At 44.5% G+C, this 25445-nt stretch overlaps 1 pseudogene; it reads right to left on the bottom strand.

Moving 5' to 3' along the window:
- LOC132206905 (utrophin-like) overlaps window positions 1–11808 on the bottom strand; it is a 615509-nt pseudogene extending 603701 nt beyond the window's left edge.
- Between the last annotated feature and the right edge of the window lie 13637 nt (window positions 11809–25445).

Below are 25445 nucleotides of genomic sequence, written 5' to 3'. Positions count from 1 at the left end.
TCCACCATTCAATAAGATCATGGCTGATCTTACATCTCGATATCATATTCCCACTTTCCTGTATACTTATTGAATCTTTTAACATCTAAAAATCTATCACAAAATCAAAGAATCCCTACAATGCAAAATGTTTTCAGCTGATTAAGTCGACACTGACCCTTCGAAGTGCATCGTGTCCAAGACTGGCCCCTCCATCCTTGCCCCGTAACTATGCATTTACCATGCCTTATCCACTTGGCCTGCATATTTTTGGACTGTGGGAAGAAACCGGAGCACCTGGTGGAAACCCACACTGACACAGGGAGAATGTACAAACTCCACACGGATAGTTACCCAAGAGTGGAATCAAAACAGGTCAGTGGCACTGTGAGGCAGCAGTGGTGAGCCACCGAGCCACCTTGTCTTGTTCTTGAATACATTCAGTGATGGCCCCCATGGTCTTCTGTGGTTGAAAATTTCACAGATTCACTCTGCTTGAATGACGAGATGTTGTCCTCATCCTAGTCCTAACTGATCTACCCCAAATTCTGAGACTGTGACCCCTGGTCCTAGCACCACAAACAGGGAAAATAGCTTCCCTGCATTGAGTTCATCTGGCTCAGTTCCAACTTTCTATATTTCAATCAGATCCCCCCCTCATCTTTTTAAACTCTCATGAACACAGGCCCAGTTGAATCCATAACTCACCACAGGACAGTCCTACTTTCCCCAGTATTAGCGTAATGAACCTCCACCATCGACCTCTCCTGCGCCTGAAGACTGACCAAATCAGACAAACACAAACTTAAGGGCTGTGACTGCCTCTTGGTGCAAAGAATCCTTCTGATGTGTCCCAGCATCCCTAGATCAGCCTCCAGCTCATAAACACAAGCTACTCAAACATTAAGTGCTTACAGCAAACATGCTTGCACCAGACCATACTGGAACACAGGAGCTCTTACATGTTGTAGCCGAGTTCTAATGAATGACTTTGCTATTTTTATTTAATTATATATATTTACTTATGTTTTCATAAAGCTTATTAACTTTACCATCAGTTGCATCATGTTAAACCATGGGAAGAGAATAAGCCACAATCACCACTTCTTCTCTAGCACTGGAAGAATCAATTACTGAAGGCTGAGAAGTTAGAAAAGGCAATCGTAATTTTTTTTCTTGATTCAACCTCGGGATGAGGGCGTCACTGGCGAGCCAGCATTTATTGCCCAGCCCTGATTACCCAAAGGGCAGTTAAAAGTCAACCACATTGCTGTGGGTCTGGAGTCACATGCAGACCAGGCCAGGTAAGGATGGCAGTTTCCTTCCCTAAAAGGCATTAGTGAACCTGTTGAGCTTTTCCAACAAGCAACAACGGATTCATGGTCATCATCAGATTGTGAATTCTGGATATTTATTGAATTCAAATTCCACCATCTGCCACAGCGGGATTTGAATCCAGGTCCCCAGAACATGATTTGTCTCTCTGGATGAACAGTCCAGTGACAATACCGTGAGGCCATCGCCTCCCCTAAGATGGATAATTTATACATCCCTAACACAAAAGGCTGAGTTAACTCAGTTGAGACTTGGGTTCATCAAGCCCAAACGCTCTTCAAAGGTGAATTTGTTAAAACTCCACTTAAAATTGGGAACTTCTGAACTTAAATTGCACAATTCTGTTATTGCTAATAAATTACAAATAAAATTAGGTTTGTCCAAAGGGTTAAGACTTTCTTACCCACAAACCACCTGTATTCAGTTCAGTGGATCTACATTCTGGCCAACACTTAGCATTCAATCAATATCACAAAGTAAGTGGTCATTTTTACAGTTCTGTTTGTGAAAGCCTTCTGCGCATATATTTGTTGCTGTGTTTCCGACATTACAAACATACTTCAAAAAATTACTTCATTGGTTATACAGTGCTTTTAGTTGTTTAGTGCCTGTCGAAGCTGAAATATGAACCAAAGTTCTTTGTTCTTGTTTTTCATTTAATGTCACAGATGTTGTCTGTCACTCCTAATTATACATTATTTCAAGTATTTTTAGCCGACATGAATGCATCTAAATAGATCTAAACACATAGGTATATTTGCCTAGAATCCAGAATTTACTTTGGTACCTTTTGGAGTCACAATGATCTGACAGTGGCACAGAACCAGAGTCCTATTATCAATCTACTGACCGAATGAGTGAAAATATTCAGTCATTTTTGGATGGTCCCAACAGGTACTCTGAGTCTGGTGGCTAGATAGAGGATGCACAAAACATAGAAGCTTCCACTATAACACTCTGAAAACATTTCTTATCAGAAGTATTATCTATTAATATATGAGATTCAATGGCAAGCCATTCAGAACTGAAATCAGGAAGCACTTGTATCTTAATACAAACAACAGTCAAGATCTCAAATACTCTCTCATAAAAGAATGTGGGTGCTGGATCAATAACAATGAGTGTAACTGAAATTATTTTTGATAGCTAAGGCTATGAAAGGACATAGAAGAAAGGGAGGTAAACAGACTGACGACAAAAAATGCCGGAGACCACAGTAGGTCAGGCAAGCAGCCATGGAGAGAAAGCAAGCTAATGTTTTCAGTCGACATGACTTTTCAGCAGGTAAACAGAGTTGAAGCTCAGACTAGCTGTGGTTTAACTGAATGGTTTATGCACAGAACAGCAAAACCGGTCTGCTTCTGCACCCATTTAGAATGGTTCCTTCTGTTTTATGTACTGTTTTTCGAACCAAACTTAACCACTTCACAATTTTCTGTATTACATTTAATCTACAACATCAACTGGTGCCTCTCCTCACCTTGACCTCCAACTTGCAGCCTCTCTCCACTCCCAAACCTCTGGGTTGTGCCCTCTCCTGCTTCTCAATCTCCAAGTAAGAGCCTCTTTTCCTTCCCTCCGTGACCTCAGGGTTGCAGTCTCTGCCTCCTCACCTCCTGCTGCTATTCAACAATAAATAAAACACAGAACACAGAACATTACAGCACAGTACAGGCCCTTCGGCCCTTGATGTTGTGTCGACCTGTCAGACCGATCTCAAGCCCATCTAACCAACACTATTCCATGTACGTCCATATGCTTATCCAACGACGACTTGAATGTACCTGAAGTTGGCAAATCTACTACCATTGCAGGCCAAGCGGTCCATTCCCTTACTACTCTCCGAGTCGAGAAACTACCTCTGACATCTGTCCTGTATCTTTCACCCCTCAATTTAAAGCTATGCCCCGTCGTGCTCGCCGTCACCATCCAGAAAAAAGGCTCTCCCTATCCACCTCATCTAACCCTCTGATTATTTTATATGTTTCAATTAAGTCACCTCTCAGCCTTCTTCTCTCTAATGAAAACAGCCTCAAGTCCCTCAGCCTTTCCTCGTAAGACCTCGTAATGTGGCAGGGGGATGGGAGCCAAATGCACAGGTTAGTGGGCAGTAACAAGATAATAACTACAGCCTGTAAGGAACTAGATAATGAAGTCAGTGTGACTAAGAGGAAGAGTAGACACAGAGCAGATGATGAACGCTGATGGACAGGTAGTCTGAGGTACATTTGTTTCAATGCAAGAAGTGTGTAGTGAGCTATCAACGCAAGGTAGCTCAACTGTGGGGTCCTGACAAAAGTTCTCAAAACTGAACGAGTTGAACTGCTGGGACAGGACAGATTTAGCAAATATCATGTGTGGCACAGCACAATTTTTGACAAAACAAATCTGAATTCTCAGACAAAGATGCATGAAAACTGATGCTATCATAAATCAGGAACTATATTCAGAATTCTCAGAAAGCTCAATGAGAAACTATGAAGAACTACTGCAATATTTATATTTTATTATCTACAATCTGATTTAAGTATTTCACAAACAATGAAAACGCATATTTTTTCACATTTTTCATTTCAGTGGTTCAGCCAGTTATTTTCTAACCACCATCTTTATCAGGCCGAAAAGCCATAACTAGTGGAGTGCCACAGGGATCAGTCCAAGGACGAGAATTATTTACTCTCTATATTCCTAACTTAGAGGAGGGGACAAGGCATAAATTCATTCAAATTTGCTGATGCTACAAAAATAGAGTAAGGGAATGTTGTCATGAGGACAGAAAGAATCTGCAAGGGGATAGACAGGTCAAGCAAGTCGGAAAAAAGTTGGCAGAGAGAGTTTAATGTCGGAAAGTACACTTTGGTAGGAAGGATCAAAAGATAGACTCTAAAGAAAATGCATGGTAGGGGACTTGGATGCTCTCGTCCATGAAACACATACTAGCATGCAGGTGAATGATTGCTTTGTTGCTGACACATGTACTGAGATACTGTGAAAAGTGTTGATTTGCATGCTGTGTAGGCAAATCACACCGTACAAAGTGCAGAATAGTGTTACAGCCAGAGAGAAGAGGCTGAGAGAGAGAGATCAGAATTAACATTTGAGAGGTCCATTCAAAAGTCACAACAGGAAAGTGGCTGTTCTTAAATCTATTTGTACGCTTATTCAAACTGATATCCTCTGCCCGACAGAAGAGGACGGAAGAGAGTATAATCAGAGTGAGGGGGTATTTTGATTATGTTGGTTGCTTTCTCAAGGTAGTGGGAAGTGTAGATGGAGTCAATGGATGGAAGGCTAGTTTGCGTGACGGATTGGGCTGTGCTCATGATTCTCTTTCGCTTCTTGCAGTCTTGGGAACAGCAACTGCCATACCACACAGTGATGCATCCAGATAGGATGCATCTACAAAAACAGGTAGGGTCCTCATGGACATGCTGAATTTCCTTAGCCTCCTTGACCATCATGTCGACATGGATTGGCCAGGACAGATTGTTGGTGAGCAACATTCCCAGGAACTTCACACTATCAACCATCTCCACCTCAGCACCATTGCTGCAGACAGAAGCTTCCTGAAAAAAATGACCAGCTCCTCCATTTTGCTTATGCTGATGGACAGATTGTTATCTTTCCATCATGCCAGCAAGCACTCAATTGCTTTTCCTGTAATCTCACTTATTGTTGTTTGAGGTCCGACCTACAATGGAAGCGTCATCAGCAAACTTGTAAATGGAGTTGGGGCCACGCAGTCATGATTGCATAAGGAGTATAGAGTAGGGGCAGCTTTGCTGGGCACCGGTGTTGAGGCTTACGGTGGAGCAAGTGTTGTCATCTATCCTTACTGATTGTGGTCTCTGGGTCAGGAAGTCGAGAATCCTGTTACACAGAGGGATGCTGAGGCGCAGGTCTCAGAGTTTAGAGAGGAGTTTGTTTGGAATTACAGTGTGGAAGGTGGTGCTCTGATCAATAAGTAACAGACTGATGTAGGTATCCTTGTTATCCAGACATTCCAGGGATGACTGTCAGGCCAGGGAGACGGTATCAGCTGGAGACCTGTTGCAGTGGTAGGTGAATTGCAAAGGATCAAAGCACTTTGGTAGGTTGGAGTTGATGTGAGCCATGACGATGGTGATGCAAGTAATTAAGAAGGCAAATGGAATTTTGGCCTTTATTGTAAGGAGGTTTCAGTTTAAAAATGGGCAAGTGTTTTTGCAACTGATCAGGCTATTGAGGAGGTCACACTTGGAGAAATACAAGAAAGGATACACAGCCATAGGAAGCAGTTCAAAAGAGACTCACTGGGCTGATTCATCGGATCATGATTTATCAAGAATGGTTGCACAGAAGGTCTTTATTCATTCAAGTTTAGAAGAATGAGGGGTGATCTTACTGAAACACAAAATTTTGAGAGGGCTTGACAGGCTAGATGTGAAGACAATGTTTCCATTATTGTGGAAATCTCAAACTCAGCAACATAGTTACAGAAGAAGGGAACATTTATTGAAACCTGAGATGCAAAGGAATTTCTTCTTACAGCAGGTAGCGATTGTTTAGAATACAAGAGAATTGTGAAAGGTAGATCACTGGAAGTATTTAAAGAAGGTGGTAGATAAGATTTTTGAAATAGAGAACTTGAGCGGTCTGAGAAGCTGGTATAGAAGAGGAGTTGAGTCCTGGGCAGGTCAGCCATCTCTTATCGGATGGTGAGGTAGGGTCAAGAGGTAGAACATCCAGATCCTGGTGCTATTTATGTTTTTGTCTGCTTGCTAGAACCGATAAGGAGTTTTATTGTGCTACATGGCCAAGCGAGCTGCTGACACAGAACAAGACTGAAATAATTTGCTCAATAAAACATTTCATGCGGCTTTATGGGATAAATAAAACTTTCATCTACTACTTTGCTGACATCAATCAAAATCTGCTCAATTGAAAGAAATACATGCAGTTCAGACAACTTTATGTCATTCTTCCCTTCAATGCATCAAGTATATCTTTGTTGTAATTCATTAAAGTATGTCTTTCTCAGGGACTTAAAATATGAAACAATACATAATACTGAAGTGTACAGCAGTGAGCACAATGTTCCAATTCCAAATTCTTTTAGATGGATCGGGAAAAATACCTGCTACCTGCAGCTTCATCCTGAATATATTCAAATTGTTCCAGTCCTGAACCATTTCAGACTGTAGTTCGGATGCTCACATCTCTCACTATTTGGATTTTGTTTTGCGATTACATTCTAAAGTGCAAACTACAGACAAGAACATTGTATTTTTGAAAAAGTAATATGATAAAATTGGATAACTTCATAAACCATGATAATAAAATATTAATTGCTTGCTTCAGTTGAAAGGGTTCTTTATCTTGCTCATATATTTGAAGCCAAATTATTTGGACATACTTTCTTCAACAGATTGGCTAGTTTAGAAAATGTTTTCACTGTTACCTGTATAAATTTCAACCTCATATTTAGGTCATCAAGCTGGTGAGAAATCTTTGGAGAGAAAGAGACATCAAGCGGAGATAACTGACATCCCAGATCATTTAATATTTTGACTTCTTGTTTGACTGGGGCAATTTCTTCTTTAAAAACCTAATGGAGAGGAAGCGTATAAAATCTGAGAAACATCCTGAAATTAATGATTAAATGTTAATAAGAAATTAAGTTAAAACTAAAATCCTAATATTAAATATAATATACAAAAGCATCTGCTGGAAATGACATTTAATTAATAAAGATCTCGAGTTAAAAGTAACAGTGACGATGAAACTATCATAAATTATTTTAACAGAAAACTGAATTCACTAATCTATTCTTTCGGGAAGGGAATCTGCATCCCTTCACAATTCTGGTATCTGACTTCAAATTCACAGGAATATGGTTGACTCTCTACTGACTTCCAAAATGGCCTACCAAGCCATTCCTGGATGGGAAATGAATGTTAGCCTTGCTATCAGTGCCCTCATCCTGTGAAAGAATGCTTTAAAAAATGTGGATTTAATAAATGTAAAAGTAAGGAACAAAACAGGACAAATCAACTCAACAAGGCTTTGAAGGATAATACTACTTAGTCCTGTTCTTCTTTCTTACGTTACGTTCTCTCGCATGAAGGGTCGAGGCCCGAAATGTCAACTTTTGTGCTCCTGAGATGCTGCTTGGCCTGCTGTGTTCATCCAGCTCCACACATTGTTATCTCGCATTCTCTAGCATCTGCAGTTACCATTATCTCTCGCAAGCAAAGGTTGATGTGTTTCAAAACCCAATCTCAGATTTTGCAGGCAGTCCTTAACCTGAAAAAATACCAAATATGTACAAAGAAGAAAACTGGAGGTGAAACCATTCAAACAATTTTCATTGGCACAACAAATGTTCAAACTGTAAAAGCAGGTTAAGCACCTGTATATGAGGACACTGTACTCAAACTTTAAACAGACACTTACAGCCAACAAATGCGAGAAACATCCATTTCTTTCTGGATTACCAATTTTGCTGTTGAGAAAATAGGCCTAGACTTAGCAATGTAAATTCAAACAAGATAGCACCCTCTCAGATCTCAACACTCACAGTCATAGAGTTCTGTTTTCACAGGTTGGAGTATAATAGCATCAAGTACAATACACCAAATCTTCTTTGGTACCTTTTCCTTCCATAAAACTGCTTGTAATAGATGCGCACAGAATTCATTTTATACACATTTAAATGTTTCTAAGTTCAAGAGGCCAGTTCCAGCACTTTGACTTGCATCTTCTTCATCATCACAACAGAACAAAATAAAGACCCACTCTTTCTAAGTCACGTTTTCAATTGTTAGTGACAAGGTGAAGTGCGAGAACTGCTCACTCGATGTTAAAATCACTTAACTATGTACCTATATATTTCAATCCTGTGAAATATGTGGAATGAATTCGAGAAAAGGATTAATTTTTTTGCTCTGGGAGAGAGCTGGTACAGATAAAATAGGTTGAATGGCCTTCTCCCATGCTAAAAATGTCCATAACTGTTCTTGGCGCTGCTAAATTAAAGTGGGCATCCTTTCATTATGACTGTGAGGCGCAGCATGTTATGATAGATGGCATAATGGAGAAATCCTTTGTTATTAATAAACTTTTCAGCACGAGGCATCCTTCCGAAGTCAAATGTTCGACCTATGCCTGTTGCACTGACTTGGTTCCAAACACTTATAATGTGGAGGTGCTGGTGTTGGACTAGGATGGACAAAGTCAGAAGCCACATGGCATCAGGTTATAATCTGACAGGTTTATTTGAAATCACACAAGCTTTTGAAGTGCAGTCCCTTCATCACGTGCGGTCAGAGAGGAAAACACACAGGCACACAATTTATAAGCAGACAGATCAAAAGATCATACAACTGGTGTGAGTGGAGTGTCAGATAATAAGTCTTCATCCAGGATGTTTGTTTAGTTGCAGATATTTTGTTGAAGAAACACACAGCTTGTAGTCACAGTCAGTGTGGTGTGTTATAAATTCCTGGTTTTGAAATAAAGGTTAAAACTCTAAGACAGATTCTGAACACAAGCCTCTAAACTACAAGTCAGAGTCTGACCCAAGATGTCACCTTGTACATTCCAGTTGCGCTGCCTGATTATCATGACAGCACAGCACTGACATTGACTTTATAAACACTTTACTTGCTTATACAGGCTACCAAGAGTGTTAGAGAGTTATTATCTGACACTCCACTCAGGCCAATTCTATGATCTTTTGATCTCTCTGCTTATAAATTGTTTGTCTGTGTGGTCACCTCACCAACTGCACCTGATGAAGGGGCTGCACTCCAAAAGCTTGTGTGACTTGAAATGAGCCTGTTGGACGATAAGCTGGTGTCATGTGACTTCAAACAGTCATAGACTGTGTTTTCAGTCCTACCGTGACTTGACAAGAAGCCAACTTCTTAAAATTTAGAAAATGAGAAGTATGTCGAGCCTTGAGCCTTTAAAAAAGGAAATATTACAACCATAGTACAGTCAGACAGTAAAGACAGAAGGAATGATTTAATCAACTGTGTCTGACACCACACAATTAATCCCCCTGATGGAAGAAAGGTTGGCTGTGTTCTCTTTCTTCAGGAACATTCAGCTAATACCACCTTACTACTGCTTGTTTTATTCATCTGGTGTTCCATATAATTCCTTTCAGTCTTGGTCAAACCTTCATGTAATTTATTTAAATTTTCAAGAAAATAAATTTAACTTTATATTCCACAATTTTAACATTTCCTTTGAAGGTTTGAATGGTTCACTTAGTACACTTCACATGTGGTGTTCATAATTGGAGAAGATGGTGGAAAAATCAAGATATATTAACAAGTAAACAAATGGCTAACTTCTGTTTTCTTGTCAGTAATGCCTTTTGAACAGAACATAAAGTTGCGGAACTATGTAGAGATAACAATTTAAAACTGGGAAGACCACTGTTTGTGGTCCCCACACCAACCTCTATTCACTGCCTACTGACTGCATTACTCCGCCTTGGCAACAATGTAATGTTACGCTTGTCTCAGCACAACCTTGGCATCTTGTTTATCCCACGATGAACGTCCGACCACACATTCATGCAATCCCTGAAGCTGTCTCTTTCCATCTTTTCAATCCTGCCTACCTGTCTCTTGTCTTGGCTCATTAGCAGTGAAACCTTCATCTGGAACTACTTCACTCTGGGCCTGACAATACCAATGCATTCCCTGCTGGAGTCCCACTTTTGCCCATTGAACACTTGAGGTCATCTAAAACTCCAGTGCATGAGTCTCATCTTGAACCAAGTCCTATTCTCTGTACTTTCCACCTAACTGATACTATTAACAGTAATTTTATTGAATTCTCATTTTTGTTTACAAATCGTTCCTTGGCTATGCCTATCGCTACTTTGGTAATCCCCACCAATCCAACCATACTTGAGGATATCGGCACTCGTCTAATTACGTCCTCTTGCCCACTCTTGATTTCAAACGGCCCACTACTGGTTGCCAAACATTTAATTGTGTAGGCTTCAAACCCAAGAAGAGACTTCCTCCACCTTCAGCGAGCAAACTCGCATCCAGAACCTCAACCTGAGCACAAATCTTTCAAAACTCACTAACTTCCTACACCTCTTAGCCTCTGTACATTTCCTCTTTTAAGGCACTTTTTCAAACAATCCTCTTTGATCAAGCTCTTGATCATCTGAACTAACAACTTAATAAGGCTCAGTTGTATTCTGGGATCGTTAATACTCCTTTCAGATGTCTTCAAAGTATCCCTCCATTAAAGAGATTTTATAAGTGGTTGAAGTCATTGCCAAGCAGAGGGGGACGAATTGGGGAGTTATTTCAAAGAGCTATGATATGCCAAATGACCTCCTTCCACACTGGCCAACTCTGATTGCACAAAAACAAAAATGATTTTCAGACTTGGGAAGATCCTTCAAAAATGTCACAAGTAACCAGCTTTTGGGCAGAGTCAAGCTGCTGAGATGATAGACCAGGATTTAGGGGTACCAGGAGTGATAATATGCTGAACACAATCAAATTTTGAGGTTGTACAAGGATGTGGTCTTCAGCATTTTTGACACTTGGACCATCTTCCTTCCTTTCCACTGAACAAGTCAAATAGCGGCAGCACAATGTTGCATGGCCGCTCAAGCTTGCTCCACCATTGATGATGATTGTGGCTGGTCTTCCACATCAATTAAACTTTTGCTCATATCTCATCCGCTTTTCAAAACATCGATCTATTCAGTAGTATCCCTCTCGTGTAGTATCCCTCTCGCTAACTTCATGAGAATTCTATTCAAATTCCGTGGGCTGAACAGTTGGTTTGTGATGCAGAGTGATGCCCTGCAGAGAGGGCTCAATTGCCACACCAGTGACCTTACCACAAAGGATCTTCGCCTCAACCCCTTTACTTGCCCGAGGCATGGTGATCTTCAGGTTAAATCATAACCAGTTGTGTCTCTCTAAGGAGTGGCCAAATGGCGTGGTCAGACTTCACCTTTAGTCCTGATAACATGGCAACAAGCAGATAACTCACTTGATGTCACTGACCAATAAAATCCTCAATTATACTCATATTACCAATGTGATATCATCAGAAGGCATGCTCAACTAAGTTTTAATTTACAAATTAAGTTAACAACCATTCAATCAATATTACTTCACTACTCATATTACTGATCGTCTCGATACAACATTGCGGTTACATCTGTTCATAAGTGAAGTGTAAAGTAATTGCACTTACTGTGGTTTTATCCATGTGATCCTGCAATGCGTCAATAAACAGGTCATTCACAGGTTGCCAATCAATGTGGACCCCCTCAGCTGTTATCACATGAGACTCAAGATCATCCAGAGCTTTCTGCAGTTCTTGAAGTTTCTCTAACGCCTTTTCCACCTTGTTCTGCCAGTTGCTCGCATGGGTTTTCAATTGCTCCCAATTTTCCTTCACGTCAATTGACTGCTTGCAGACAGCTTTGGCAATTCTCTGGGCTCTCTCTTCCGGGGTAGATTCTGGAAATATGAAGTGCAAATAATTTATCAACTATTCATGACTTGGATCTATAGAACTTAAGTGTTCTTTCTAAACCCCTTTCCTTTAAAAGGTCTCTGGACTTTCTCCTGAAATTGGGAATACATAGTATAAGACTAAAGATTTTATGACAGGCACATCAATGATAAATTCTGTAATTAGCTAGCAGGTCACGGAGCCATTAACGGGGAATCACGGAGAACCAATACAAAGCCGAATAAAATTCGGCCGATATTTGAAATTTATGACTACCAAGCAAACTTTAAAAAAGGAAAAGGATTAGAGTGACTAAACGGGTAAAATTCTCAACAAAAGATATGAAAAATCCTTTCAGGATATCTTTCATAGCTATGAAACAAACATCCAAAATAAACCAACTTTCATCTTTCAGGACAGGCAAGTTAGAATGACAAACCCTAAGTCTCCCCTGCATAGTTCTCTCCAGAACTCACTTAATGAGGTTGTTAAGACACATCGAGATCACAAAGTGTGCAGCTGGACGAACACAGCAGGCCAAGCAGCATCTCAGGAGCACAAAAGCTTAGATGTTGGGCTGAGACCTTTCATCAGAAAAGGGGAAGGGGGAGAGGGTTCTGAAATAAATAGGGAGAGAGGGGGAGGCGGATTGAAGATGGATAGAGGAGAAGATAGGTGGAAAGGAGACAGACAAGTTAAAGAGGTGTGGATGGAGCCAGTAGAGATGAGTGTAGGTGAGGAGGTAGAGAGCGGATAGGTCAGTCCGGGGAGGACGAACAAGTCAAGGAGACGGGACGAGGTTAGTCGGTACGAAATGGAGGTGCGGCTTGAGGTGGGAGGAGGGGATAGGTGAGAGGAAGAACAGGTAAGGGAGGTGGGACAAGCTGGGCTGGTTTTGGGATGCAGTTGGGCTCGTTTTGGGATGCAGTGGGGGAAGGGGAGACTTTGAAGCTTGTGAAGTTCACATTGATACCATTGGGCTGCAGGGTTCCCAAGCGGAATATGAGTTGCTGCTCCTGGCCCCTTCAGGTGGCATCATTGTGGCACTGCAGGAGGCCCATGATGGACATGCCGTCTAAGGAATGGGAGGGGGAGTTAAAGGAGTTAAAATGGTTGGCGACTGGAAGGTGCTGTTGTTGATTGCGAACCGAGCGGAGGTGTTCTGCAAAGCAAACATGAGATTTTTGTCTTCAACCTTGCACTCACTGGAGCACTGCAGCAAGCCTGAGACAGAGATTTTGGCCAGGGATCATGATGGGGTGCTCAAGTGACAGGCAATTGGAAACCTGGGGCCATTTTTATGGACAGAATATAGGTGTTCAGCCAAGTGGTTGGTCAGTCTGTGTTTCGTCTCCCCGATGCAGAGCGAGACAATATTGAGAGCAGTGAATACAGTAGACTAGATTGAGTGAAGTGTGGGTAAATCGCTGCTTCCCCTGGAAGCCTTGGATAGTGAAGCGGGAGGAAGTAAATGGGCAGATGTTATGCCTTCTGTGGTGGCATGCAAAGTGCTGTCGGGTTATGGGGAGGTGTTGTGAACGGATCAGGAGTGGACCGAGGTGTCCTGATGGAATGGTCCCTGCGGAAGGCTGACAAGGGAGGGGAGGGGAATATATGCCTGGTGGTGGGATCTTGTTAGAAATCGTGGCTGATGTTCTTCTCGATGTGGATATTGATGGGTTGGTCATTGAGGACCAGGGTACCTCATCAGGGGTGAGGCCAAAGTGTAGGACATGGGTTGGACATGGCCGAGAGCTCTGTCAACCACGAACGCAAGGAATGCTCAGTTGAGGAAGAATGCAGACATTTCGAAAGCCCTCCAACAGAAGACTATATCATGAGAACAAGTGGATCTGTCTGGACAGTCCTGTTTGAAGATTTTAGGAAGTAAGACTCTGTTGTTTGTCATAAAGGATATGGTTAAGTGATCATATTCAAACTGAAGAGACCAAGAATGTGAGCCTGCAGAATGGGTGGAGAACCATGCCTCTAGGAATTCCTCTGCGTGTCTACACTTGGCTTGGGCTACTATGGTTACCTTGTCCCAGTTTCATATGAGTGGCGTGATTCTCCACCCATAATGCAACCAACAAACAGATACAATTGGACTGCACATACAAACCCATACAGATCAAAACCCGAAATGACAGTACTCATGGTAACAGACCGGACAGTATAAATTCCAGACAGAGTAAAGTAACATTGTTTCGTTGGAGGCTCTACTGGTGATGTCACCAATCATGGTGACGAAACGTCTCAATGAAAACAAGCCAGCTCGGCGAGCAAGTCAACAACCTCAATTTGAGCTACCTTGTTCAAGTGTTTCATTTTTGATCTTGAATGTTAAATCTCGCTCCAACACAGGGACGGAGGATTACTGTTAACAGCTGCATTCTAACTAATTCAAATCGAATCATTGTTTTGACCAGTCCAGAGATGTGCAGGTTAGGTGGATTGGGAATGCTGAATTACCCACATTGCCCACATACGTGTAGGTTAGGTATATTAGCCATGGGAAATGCAGGCTGACAGGGATAGAGTAGGGAATGGGGATGGGTCTGGGTGGGATGCTCTTTGTAGGGTTGCTGTGGACTTCTTGAACTGAATGGCCTGTTTCCACACTGGGGATTCTATAAAACTAGGTTTTACTGAATTAGTGAGAAAGTGAGTTTATCAATTGCTAAACGCAAGAAGTCATAAGGCACCACAAATACACACAAGTTAGAAACAAGAAATTAGCTCAAAAAACATAACCGTTAAGAGGGATACGGATAGTTCAGCCTTTGGATTGTTTGTGAGGAATAGAAAGTGGGATGTTGTGGCCACTACATTGGGCGATCCCCGGAATGCTTATGTGAATTCAGCAGTTAATTTTGAGATTCTTGTTGAAACTTTTGACCTTGGTTCCTTTTTGACATTGCCCTGGTTTGCAGAGCTCAGAGCAAGAGATTTTCTTTTCTTCTTACCTGCAGCAGAGGCCTATGAAATGGCTGTCCTAGAACTGTGACCTCCACAACTCCGTAGACCACACGAGCATAGTCGCCCAGGAATACACACACACTGACATTAAAGAACTATTGGGATAACAATACTCAGCATGGGACTGGAAAAGACTGCATGTAGAAACAGAAAACAGCTGTAAATAGTGTCAAGAGGTGAAATAAAGTTATAAATCAAAATTAATGACTCTTTGCTTGCGTGCTCATTGTATTCAGAACAAAATCAACAAATTCGTAGCACACATACAGGTTGACGGGCATGATTTGAGAGCTATTACAAAGACATGGTTATAAGGCGATCAACACTGGAGGTAAATGTGCAGGGCTACGTGACATTCCAAAAAGACAGGCAAGAGGGAAACTGACTAAGCGATGAAATTACTGTGAGAACAAGAAACGATCTTCAATCGGAAGACATAGAATCCAATTTTATTTATTTGCTAATGGGAGGACGACATCACTAGCTCGGCAGTGTTTATTGTCCATCCCGAATTGCCCAGGGGACAGTTCAGAGTCAATCATCTGGCTGTGGGTCTGCAGTCACATGTAGGCCAGACCATGTAAGGATGGCAGTTTCCTTTCCGAAAGGACATCAGTGAAGCAGGTGGGTTTTTCTGACATTTGACAATGGATTCATGGTCATCATTAGATTCTTCATTCATGATTTTCTTTTGTATTCAATTCAAATTCCACCACCTGCTGTGCTGGGATTTGAACACAGGTCCCCAGAATGTTATCTAAGTCTCTGAATTAACAGTCCAGCAATAATACCAATCGGCTATTTCCTCCCCAACCTTGGAACAAGAAAACCTGTAGTTGACTCCCACATGGGGAAAAACACTGAACCAGGAGCTTCTTAAACGGGGTGATCGCCTCTCCTTACATTTTAAGATAGCTATGAATAATCAGGACCTTGGGGGAAGCTACGAAATTGTGGGAAGGAAAATTACATCAGTATTAGGTAGGAGCTGAGCAGTATTAATTGGGAGGAGCTTTGATTGAACAAGTCGGCATTTGATACGCGGGAGATATTTAAAGACCTACTGATCAGCGTTCAGAACTGGCCTATTCCAGGGAAGGAGGAATGACAAGGATGGCAATCTAAGGACATATGGACAGAAGAAATAAAGGAGTAGGTCATCTGTCTCTTCCAGCTCGCTCCGCCATTCAATAAGGTCATCGCTGATCTTTTTGCGGACTCAGTTCCACTTACCCTCCCATTCACCATAACACTCAATTCCTTTCCTGTTCAAAGATCTATCTGTCTTGGCCTTTAAAACATTCAACCAGGGAACCTTGACTGTTTCACTGAGCAGAGAATTCCACAGATTCACAACCCTTTGGATGAAGAAGCTCATCCTCAACTCAGTCTTCAAACTGTTCACCCTTATTTTGAGGCTGTGCTGCCTGGTTGTAATTTCACCCATCAGCGGAAACAACTTCCGTGTTTCTTTCCTATCTATTTCTTTCATCATTTTAAAAGGTGCTATTAGAACACCCCTCATTCTTCGAAGTCTCAGAGAGTGCAATCCAAGTCTCCTCAATCTCTCCCCATACAGCAACATTTTCAATTGTGGAATCAATCTTGTGAAGCTCCTTTGCACCCCCTCCACTGCCAGCACATCCTTTCTCAAGTGAGGAGACTAAAACTGTACAAACTATTCGACATCAAGCCTCACCAGCACCCTATACAACTTAAGCATCCCCTCCCGATTTTTAAACTCAATTCCTTTGCTGTTCAAAGATCTGTCTGTCTTGGCCTTTAAAACATTCAACCGGGGAATAGCAGCATGCTACAATTTTTCACCATTTAACTAATACTCCATTTTGCCCTAATTGCTACCAAAATGGAGTCTCACATTTACCATCGTTGCACTCCATCTGCCATTGTCCATTCACTGACACTTTCTGCGTCCTTCTGCAGATGTTCATTATCCTTTTCACACAACACTAAAATGAGTGGTAGAGTAATCTGTGAACTGTAACTGAACATAGAAGAACACAACGCAGAACAGGCCCTTCGGCTCTCCATGTTACGCCGACCTGTGAACTAATCGAAGCCCATTCCCCTGCACTATCCTATTGTCAAACATATGCTGATCCAAGGGCTGTTTAAATGCCCCTCATGTGGCTGAGTTAACTTCATTGGCAGGCAGGGCATTCCACGCCCTTACCACTCTCTGAGTAAAGAACCTGCCTCTGACATCTGTCTTAAATCCATCACCCCTCAATGTGTAGCTGCACCCCCTTGTACAAGCTGAAGTCATCATCCTCGGAAAAAGACTCTCACTGTGCACCCTATCTAATCCACTGACCATCTTGTATATCTCTATTAAATCCCCCTGAGCCTCCTTCTCTCCAATGAGAAGGGACCCAAGTTCCTCAGCCTTTCTTCATGAGACCTTCGCTCCAGACCAGGCAACATTCTGGTAAATCTCCTCTGCACCTGTTCCAACGATTCCACATCCTTCCTGTAATGGAGCGACCACGCAATATTCGAACCGAGGCCGCACTAGCGTTTTGTAGAGTTGCAGCATGACATCACGTCTCCGCAACTCAATCCCTCTACCAATGAAACCTAAAACACCATCAGACTTCTGAACAGCACTATCAACCTGGGTGGCAATTTTCAGGAATCTATGTAGATGGACACCAAGATCCCTCTGCTCATCTACACTGCCAATAATCTTTCCGTTGACCCGGTGTTCTGCCTTCCTATTATTCCTCCCAAAGTGAATCACCTCACATTTATCCATATTAATCTCCATTTGCCAAATTTCGGGACAATTCTGCAGTTTATCCAAGTCTCCCTGCAACCTGCAACATTCTTCCACACTGTCCACCACTCCACCGACTTTAGTGTCATCTGCAAACTCACAAACCCATCCACCAATTCCTGCGTCCAAGTCATTTATACAAATGACAAACAGCAGTGGTCACAAAACAGATCCTTGAGGCACACCACGCGTAACCGGACTCCAGGCTGAATATTTTCCATCAACCACCACTTGTTGCCTTCTTACCGAAAGCCAGTTTCTAATCCAAATGGCTAAATCTCCCTCAATCCCGAGCCTCTGTATTTTCTCCGAGAGCCTACCATGGGGAAACTTATCAAAGACTTTACTGAAGTCCATGTACACCACGCCAACTGCCCGACCCTCATCCACATGTTTGGTCACCTTCTCAAAAAACTCAGTGAGGTTTGTGAGACACGACCTGCCCTTGACGAATCCATGCTGACTATCTCCAATCAAGTTGTTGCTTGTTGGATGATTATAAATCCTGTCTCTTATAATCCTTTCCAAAATTTTTCCTGCAACACACCTAAGGCTCACAGGTCTATAATTGCCTGGGTCATTCCTACTGCCCCTCTTGAACAAGGGCACAACATTTGCAATCCTCCACTCCTCTGGTACGAAACCTGTAGATAATGAGGACTCCAAGATCAAGGCCAAAGGCTCCACCACCTCCTCCCTAGCATCCCAGACAATCCTCGGAAAAATCCTATCAGGCCCAGGGGCTTTACCTACCGTCACACGTTGTGGAATTGATGACACTTCCTCCTTACTAACCTTAACCCTTTCAATTCTAGTAGCCTCTAACTCAGTCACCTCCTCTACAATATTCTCCTGTCCCTCAGTGAAAACAGATGAGAAACATTAATTTAGCACCTCTCCAATCTCCACAGCGTCCACACACAACTTCCCACTTCTGTCTTTGACTGGCCCTATGCCTACCCAAGTCATCCTCTTATTCCTCACATACCTATCGAAAGCTTTCGGGGTCTCCTTTATTTACCTGCCAGTGTCTGCTCGTGTACCCTCCTTGCTCTTCTTAACTCTCTCTTTAAATCCTTCCTAACTAATCTGTAGCTCTCCATCACCTCATGTGAACCATCTGGTCTCATCGTCACATCAGCCTCCCTCTTCTGCTTAACAAGAGATACAATTTTTTTAGTAAACCACGGTTCCCTTAGCTGATCGCTTCCTCCCTGCCTGACAGGGACGTACCTATCAAGGACACGCAATATCTGCTCCTTAAACCAGCTCCACAATTCAATTGTCCCCATTGCCCTGCATTTTGCTAACCCATTCTATGCCTCCTTAGTCTTGCCTAATCGCACTACAAGGGAGGAATGGAGAAGCCGATAGTGAAGGGGACTATCAGAGGTTACAGCAGAACATAGGTAGACTGGAGAGTTGGGCAGATAAATGGCAGATGGAGTTCAATCCGGGCAAATGCAGGGTGATGCATTTTGGAAGATCAAATTCAAGGACGAACTATACAGTAAATGGAAAAGTCTTGGGGAAAATTGATGAACAGAGAGATCTGGGTGTTCAGGTCCATTGTTCCCTGAAGGTGACAACGCAGGTCAATAGGGTGGTCTCGAAGGCATATGGCATACTTTCCTTCATTGGATGGGGTATTGAGTACAAGACTTGCCAAGGTCATGTTGCAGTTGTATCGGACTTTGGTTTGGCCACATTTGGACTACTGTGCACAGTTCCAGTCGCCACATTACCAAAAGGATGTGGATGCTTTGGAGAGGGTGCAGAGGAGGTTCACCAGGATGCTGCCTTGTATGGAGGGTGCTCGCCATGAAGAGAGGTTGAGTAGACTAGGATTATTTTCATGAGAAAGATGGAGATTGGGGGGGACCTGATTGAGGTCCACAAAATCATGAGGGTATAGACAGGGTGAACAGCAAAAAGCTTTTTACCCACAGAGTGGAGGACTCAATTACGAGGGGTCATGAGTTCAAAGTGAGAGGAGCAAAGTTTAAGGGACATATGCATGGAAAGTTCTTTACACAGAGGTTGGTGGGCACCTGGAACGTGTTGCCAGCGGAGGTGGGAGACGCAGACACGTTAGCGTCTTTTAAGATATATTTGGACAGGCACGTGGATGGGCAGGGAGCAAATGGACACAGACCGTGAGAAAATAGGTGACAGGTGAGACAGAGGATCTTGATCGGCGCAGGCTTGGAGGGCTGAAGGACCTGTTCCTGTGCTGTAATTTTCTTAGTTGTTTTGACTGACTAGAGGGAGCGAGGGAGGGAGGAATGGATGGCTGGTGGGAGGGAGCGAGGGAGGGAGGGAGCGAGGACTGACTGGAAGAAGGAATGGATGAATGGAGGGAGCAAGAGGAAGGGGGGGCAAAGGGGCAGGAGGAGGAGGGGGGGCAAAGGGGCAGGAGGAGGAGGGGGGGCAAAGGGGCAGGAGGAGGAGGGGGGGCAAAGGGGCAGGAGGAGGAGGGGGGGCAAAGGGGCAGGAGGAGTGGGGGCAAAGGGGCAGGAGGATGAGGGGGTGGGGGGGCAAAGGGGCAGCAGGAGGGGGGCAAAGGGGCAGGAGGAGGGGGGGAACGGAGGAAGGGAGATGAACACAGCAGACAGGCTGACATCAGCTTCCCTGGCCTCTGATGCTGCATGTCCTGCTGTTTCATGCTCATGAACACCTCGTTACCTCCCATTCTCTTTTGTTTGTGTTTTATCACTCTTCCTCCCTCACTCTGATTCTCTCCCCCTCTCTCACCTCTGCTGGCCCTAATTTCACTCCCTTGTCATGCTCCTTTATTTCCATCTTTCTGTCCCTTTTCTCTCTCCCACCACAAACTCTCTCTCTCTCACTCTGGCTTTATTCACAGGGGGAGAGAGTACAAGAGCAAAGGAAACCAAAGCACGCAGCGCCTTCGGCTGAGAGAGAAATGAAGCACTGCCGGAGATTTTCCAAACCCTGACACAGGGGTTGCCTCTCTCTCTCTCTCGACAGTCTCTGTGACTGCCCCATCAAACCCCACACCCATTCCCTTCCCATGGTGTCTCTCCACAAACCCACCTCCGGGTAGAAATGCAAACACAAGTTGCTGAAAATGCTCAGCATCTGTGAAGAAAAAGTACCGAGATAACGTTTTGGATGCGATGACCCTTTCCCTCAGAGCTCCGGCTAGAAATGCTCCAGCCTCTGAGACAGGGTCCCCTTGTAGTCGGAGAGCTGCGGGTCGATCTCGGCTGGTCGCTTGGTGCAGGGCATCAAGAGCTCCCCATAGCCCCTGGAAGGGGTCTGTTCAGCCCCTAAACTTATACTGACCCTGGTTCTGTCCTTCCCTCATCCCCAGGAGCCCCTCCTGCCTTCCCACCTTGTCGTCGGAGTGCTGTGCGATAAAGATCCTACTTCCCACAGCGGCGGGGTGAGGGAGCATCCCCTCACTCCGAAAACACCTTCTCCCATCTCATCTTGTGGCAGTAGCTGTTCAGCTGCAGAAAGCAGCTCTGCCCGTGACCCCAAACCTCCCTACAACACCCCTCTCCTAAACCGACCCTTTTGCAGTAGCTGTAAGCCATTCAGTCACTGGGCTGTACAATAGTGACTCTCACCATGTCCTCTCACTTCCAGGACGGCTATCCTCGAAACCCCACCCCATTCCAACCCCCTCCTTCCCTTTACCTTGTAGTACGAGAGCAGTAGGCTGTTCGGCTACGGAAACCCGCGCAGGGCTGTATAATAGACACCCTCCCAATGTCCCCAGCCTTCCCTCACCCGAGGAGGGCTATTCTCACCCCCAAAACATACATTCCCAACCCCTCGCCTTGTGATAGGAGCGGCGCAGGATGTGAAACAGGGACCGTGCTCATGTCCCCAGTCCTCCCTTCACCCCAAACCCCGCTCTCACCTTGCAGTAGGAGATAGTTTTCGGCTACTCAGCCCCGGAAGGCGTCGCGGACCCGCGGCCGGGTGCTCGGGGAGCGCAGGCTCGGTGCCAGGCAGCTGTTCAGGCAGGTAGCTGTGCCCAGGAGCCGGGCGAAGAGGCCTTCTCCCACCTCGGATCCCCGCTCCCGGCAAAGGCGGCGCAGGGCTGAGCCACTGAGCAGCGAGCGCTCCGGCAGCCCGGATGCCTGCTCCTAGCCCGGTGGTCATGCTGGAGGCCGCTGGAGAACAGGAGGTTGTAGGGGTCCAGGAGCGTGGTGCGATGATCCCCGCTGCCGAACCGCTGGGTCCTCAGCCCACTCCTGGGTAAAGGGATCCAGACAGCGGACTCATCGCCGAGGCAGAGTCGGGGGGTGGGAAAAGGCGTGAGTAGGACCAGGAGAGGAAGGGGATTGACTGAAAGGGAGAAAGAGACAGTGTGTGTGTGTGTGTGTGAGAGAGAGAGAGAGAGAGAGGGGGGGGGGGATTAGAAATGCAGTCTGATTGCGGATGGGTTGGGTTCAAACAGAGATCTTTAAACTTTGTTCGAAAGAAACTCACAACGCTCCCTGCTGAGCGGGTGGAGAGGCTCGGCTAGAGAGTAAGAGAGATGGAGGAAAAGGCGGGGGGAGGGGCGGCGCAGAGTGGGTGGGGGGTCGACGGAGAGAGAGAAAGGCAGAAGCACATACAGAGGGAGGCAGAGACAGAGAGGGGCACACACACACAAAGACCAAAGAGACAGTGAAAGAGAAGGAGAGAGACAGAGAAGTGCACAGCGAGAGAGAGAGAGACACAGACAGACAGAGAGTGAGGCGCACACACACAGAGATGGAGAGACAGAGATTGTGTGTGTGGTGGGGGGTGGGTCTGGAGCAAATGAGAGAGGGGGAGGGGGAGACAAAGAGACAGAGTCGCAGAGTTGTACAGCAGGGAAACAAACCCTTCAGGCCGACCAGATATCGTAACTGACTAGTTCCATTTGCCAGCATGTTGCCCATATCCCTCCAGACCCTTCCTATTCATGTGTCCATGCAGGTGACTTTTAAATACTGTGAGTATAATAGCCTCTGGCAGTTCATTCCATACACAAACTACACCAGGGAGGACACATTGGCTCCAAATCCATCTCCCATCCTCTGAGAGAAAGAACAGGAAATGACATCACCAACCCAAGGAAACCGAAACACTTGAAGAGAAAGCGGGACCGAACTCCAGCGCTTCACCGGAGGCTCACTGATGATTTTACCTGGAATGGTGACGAATCATCTGAAAACTAACCTTCCAGCTCATTGAGCAATCTTACATCCAGAACCTGAACCCTGAGCTACAAATCTTCTCAAAACTCGATAATGCTTTGCCACTTGATTAACAGATGCATCCTATTTTTTTAAAAAAATAAAGTTTTCTTGCTGGATGTATGACTGACTGATCAATGTTTGTTGTCCTTCCTTAACTGAGCCTTGGGAACTCTGCAGCCCAATGCTATCAATGTGGATTTCACAAGCTTCAAAATCTCCACTCCCACCACTGCATCCCAAAACTAGCCCATCTCGTCCCCACCTCCCTAATCTGTTCTTCCTCTTACCCATCTGCTCCTCCCAGCTCAAGCCAAGCCCCATTCCCTACCTATGAAGCTCCTCCCACCCCCTTGACCTGTTCGTCCTCCCCAGAGTGACCTATCCCCTCCCTCCCTCCCCACCTACACTCACCTCTAATGGCTTCATGTCCAGCCCCTTAAGACCACAAGATACAAGTCGAAGTTGGGCCATTCGGCCCATGAAGTCCACTCCGCCATTTAAATCATGGATGATGGGCATTTCAACACCACTTCCCTGCACTCTCCCCGCAGCCCTTGATTCCTTTTGAGATCAAGAATTTGTCGATCTCTGCCTTGAAGGCATCCAACAACCCGGCCTCCATGCACTCTGCGGCAATGAATTCCACAAGCCCACCACTCTCTGGCTGAAGAAATGTTGTCTCATTTCAGTTTTAAATTTACCCCCTCTAATTTTAAGTCTGTGCCCACGGGTCCTCGTCTCCCCTCCTAACGGAAACAACTTCCGAGCGTCCACCCCTTCTAAACCATTCATTATCTTGTAAGTTTCTATTAGATCTCCCCTCGACCTTCTAAACTTTAATGAGTACAATCCCAGGATCCTCAGCCGTTCATCATACGCTAAACCTACCATTCCAGGGATCATCCATGTGAATCTACGCTGGACACGCTCCAGGGCTAGAATGTCCTTCCTGAAGCATGGGGCCCAAAATTGGACACAGTATTCTAAATGGGGCCTAACGAGAGCCTTATAAAGCCTCAGAGGCACATTGCTGCTTTTATATTCCAACCCTCTTGAGATAAACGACATTACATGCGCTTTCTTAATTACTGACTCTAGGGACTATTAACGTTGTCCTACTATGAACAAACGGAGAGAGGAACAGACCAAGAAATTTATGGCCAGTCAGAATAATCTCAGCACTGGAGAAGCTATAAAGAGGCATTCTTAGGGGTAGAATGTACTTGCATGAATTAATCAGGGATAGTCAGTATGGATTTGTTAAGATGAGGTCACATTTCAGAAATTTGATCCTTTTTTGAGGAGATGTTGGAGTGTTGATGAGCTTATGCATTTGATGTGGACTTAGTAAAGCCCCCCTTGGCAGAGTGATCAAGAAAACAGCAGTCAACGGGATCAAAGGCAAAGAGGCACACTGGAGCCAAAACTGGCTGAGGCAGAGAGCACAGGGTGATTGACGGTAGAGAGATATCTATCTGACAGGATGTTTGCTTTGAGTGGGGTTGTGCAGGGCTTGCCACAAGGGCCCTTGAAATTTGTCAATGAGATTCATCATTTCAGCTTAAACACAGAGTGTATGACCGTGTCGCTAGCAAATCACTAATTCAGTGAGGAGGATATCGGTGGAATGGTCATGTAAATAACAGCCATGGGATCAAAGGCAAAGTGGCACACTGGATCTAAAATTGGTTGACAGGCAGGATGAATAAACTTCAGGAGGAGATCAACTGACTGGTCAGCTGGGCACAGCAATTGGAACTCAACCAGGAAAAATGTGGGCTAACGAACTCTGGAGGGCTAACAAGGCCTAATGGGTGGTGACCAAAACGCCACACACGACTCCAGCTGTGGCCGAAACAAACTTTTAAACAGCTCCAAAGTGACCTCCCCATTCTTAGAATCTACGCCACGACTGATAAAGGGAGATGTCCCATATGTCTTTGTAACAACCCTTACTAGCCTGTCCTGACCCCTTCAGGAATTTATGAACAAGCACCCCAGCATCCCTTTTCTCCTCTAAGCTTCCCAGTGTCCTGCTATGCATTAGATTTAGATTTAGGTTTTATTATCACATGTATTCAATACACGGTACAAGAGTACAATGTCACCTCAGACGGTGTCATCTCAGGGACAAAGTACCTTGGTACGAAATTTTAGTTGCAGAAGTAGAAAAGGTATCCATCCTTCTTTACTCAGAGTCGTAGGGGAGTGGAATGCAATGCCGGAGAGGGTAGTGAAGTCAGCCTCATTAGGGGCATTTAATTGGCTATTAGACAAGCAAATGGATGACAATATAAGGTAGGGGTGGAGATTAGATAGACCTTAGGATGAGGGTAAAAGTTTGATACAACATCGTGGGCCGAAGGGCCTGTACTGCGCTGTACCGTTCCACGTTCTATGTTAGAAAAATAAATGAATAAGTTAAAAAGTTCAGCACGACAGTCTTCTTAGTATAACAGTAGAAAAATAAAAACAAAAGTTTAAAAAGTCAAACATTACAGTCCTTTCTTAAGCCACGAATTTGCAGACACTCTGAACGAGGCTTCCCCCGTGACGGTTTGTATTCCCCTGCGTTGGGCTAGGGCCCGCCCATCCTTGCCGGTGGACTTCTCTGCTGACTGCCATTGCTGACCTCCATCGGGCACGACAGGCTTTGCCAC

The sequence above is a fragment of the Stegostoma tigrinum genome, chromosome 44 (assembly GCF_030684315.1).
Source record: "Stegostoma tigrinum isolate sSteTig4 chromosome 44, sSteTig4.hap1, whole genome shotgun sequence".
NCBI classification, from domain to species: Eukaryota; Metazoa; Chordata; class Chondrichthyes; order Orectolobiformes; family Stegostomatidae; genus Stegostoma; species Stegostoma tigrinum.
The sequence above is the reverse complement of the archived record's forward strand: the minus strand, read 5'-3'. Positions and strand labels throughout refer to the sequence as shown.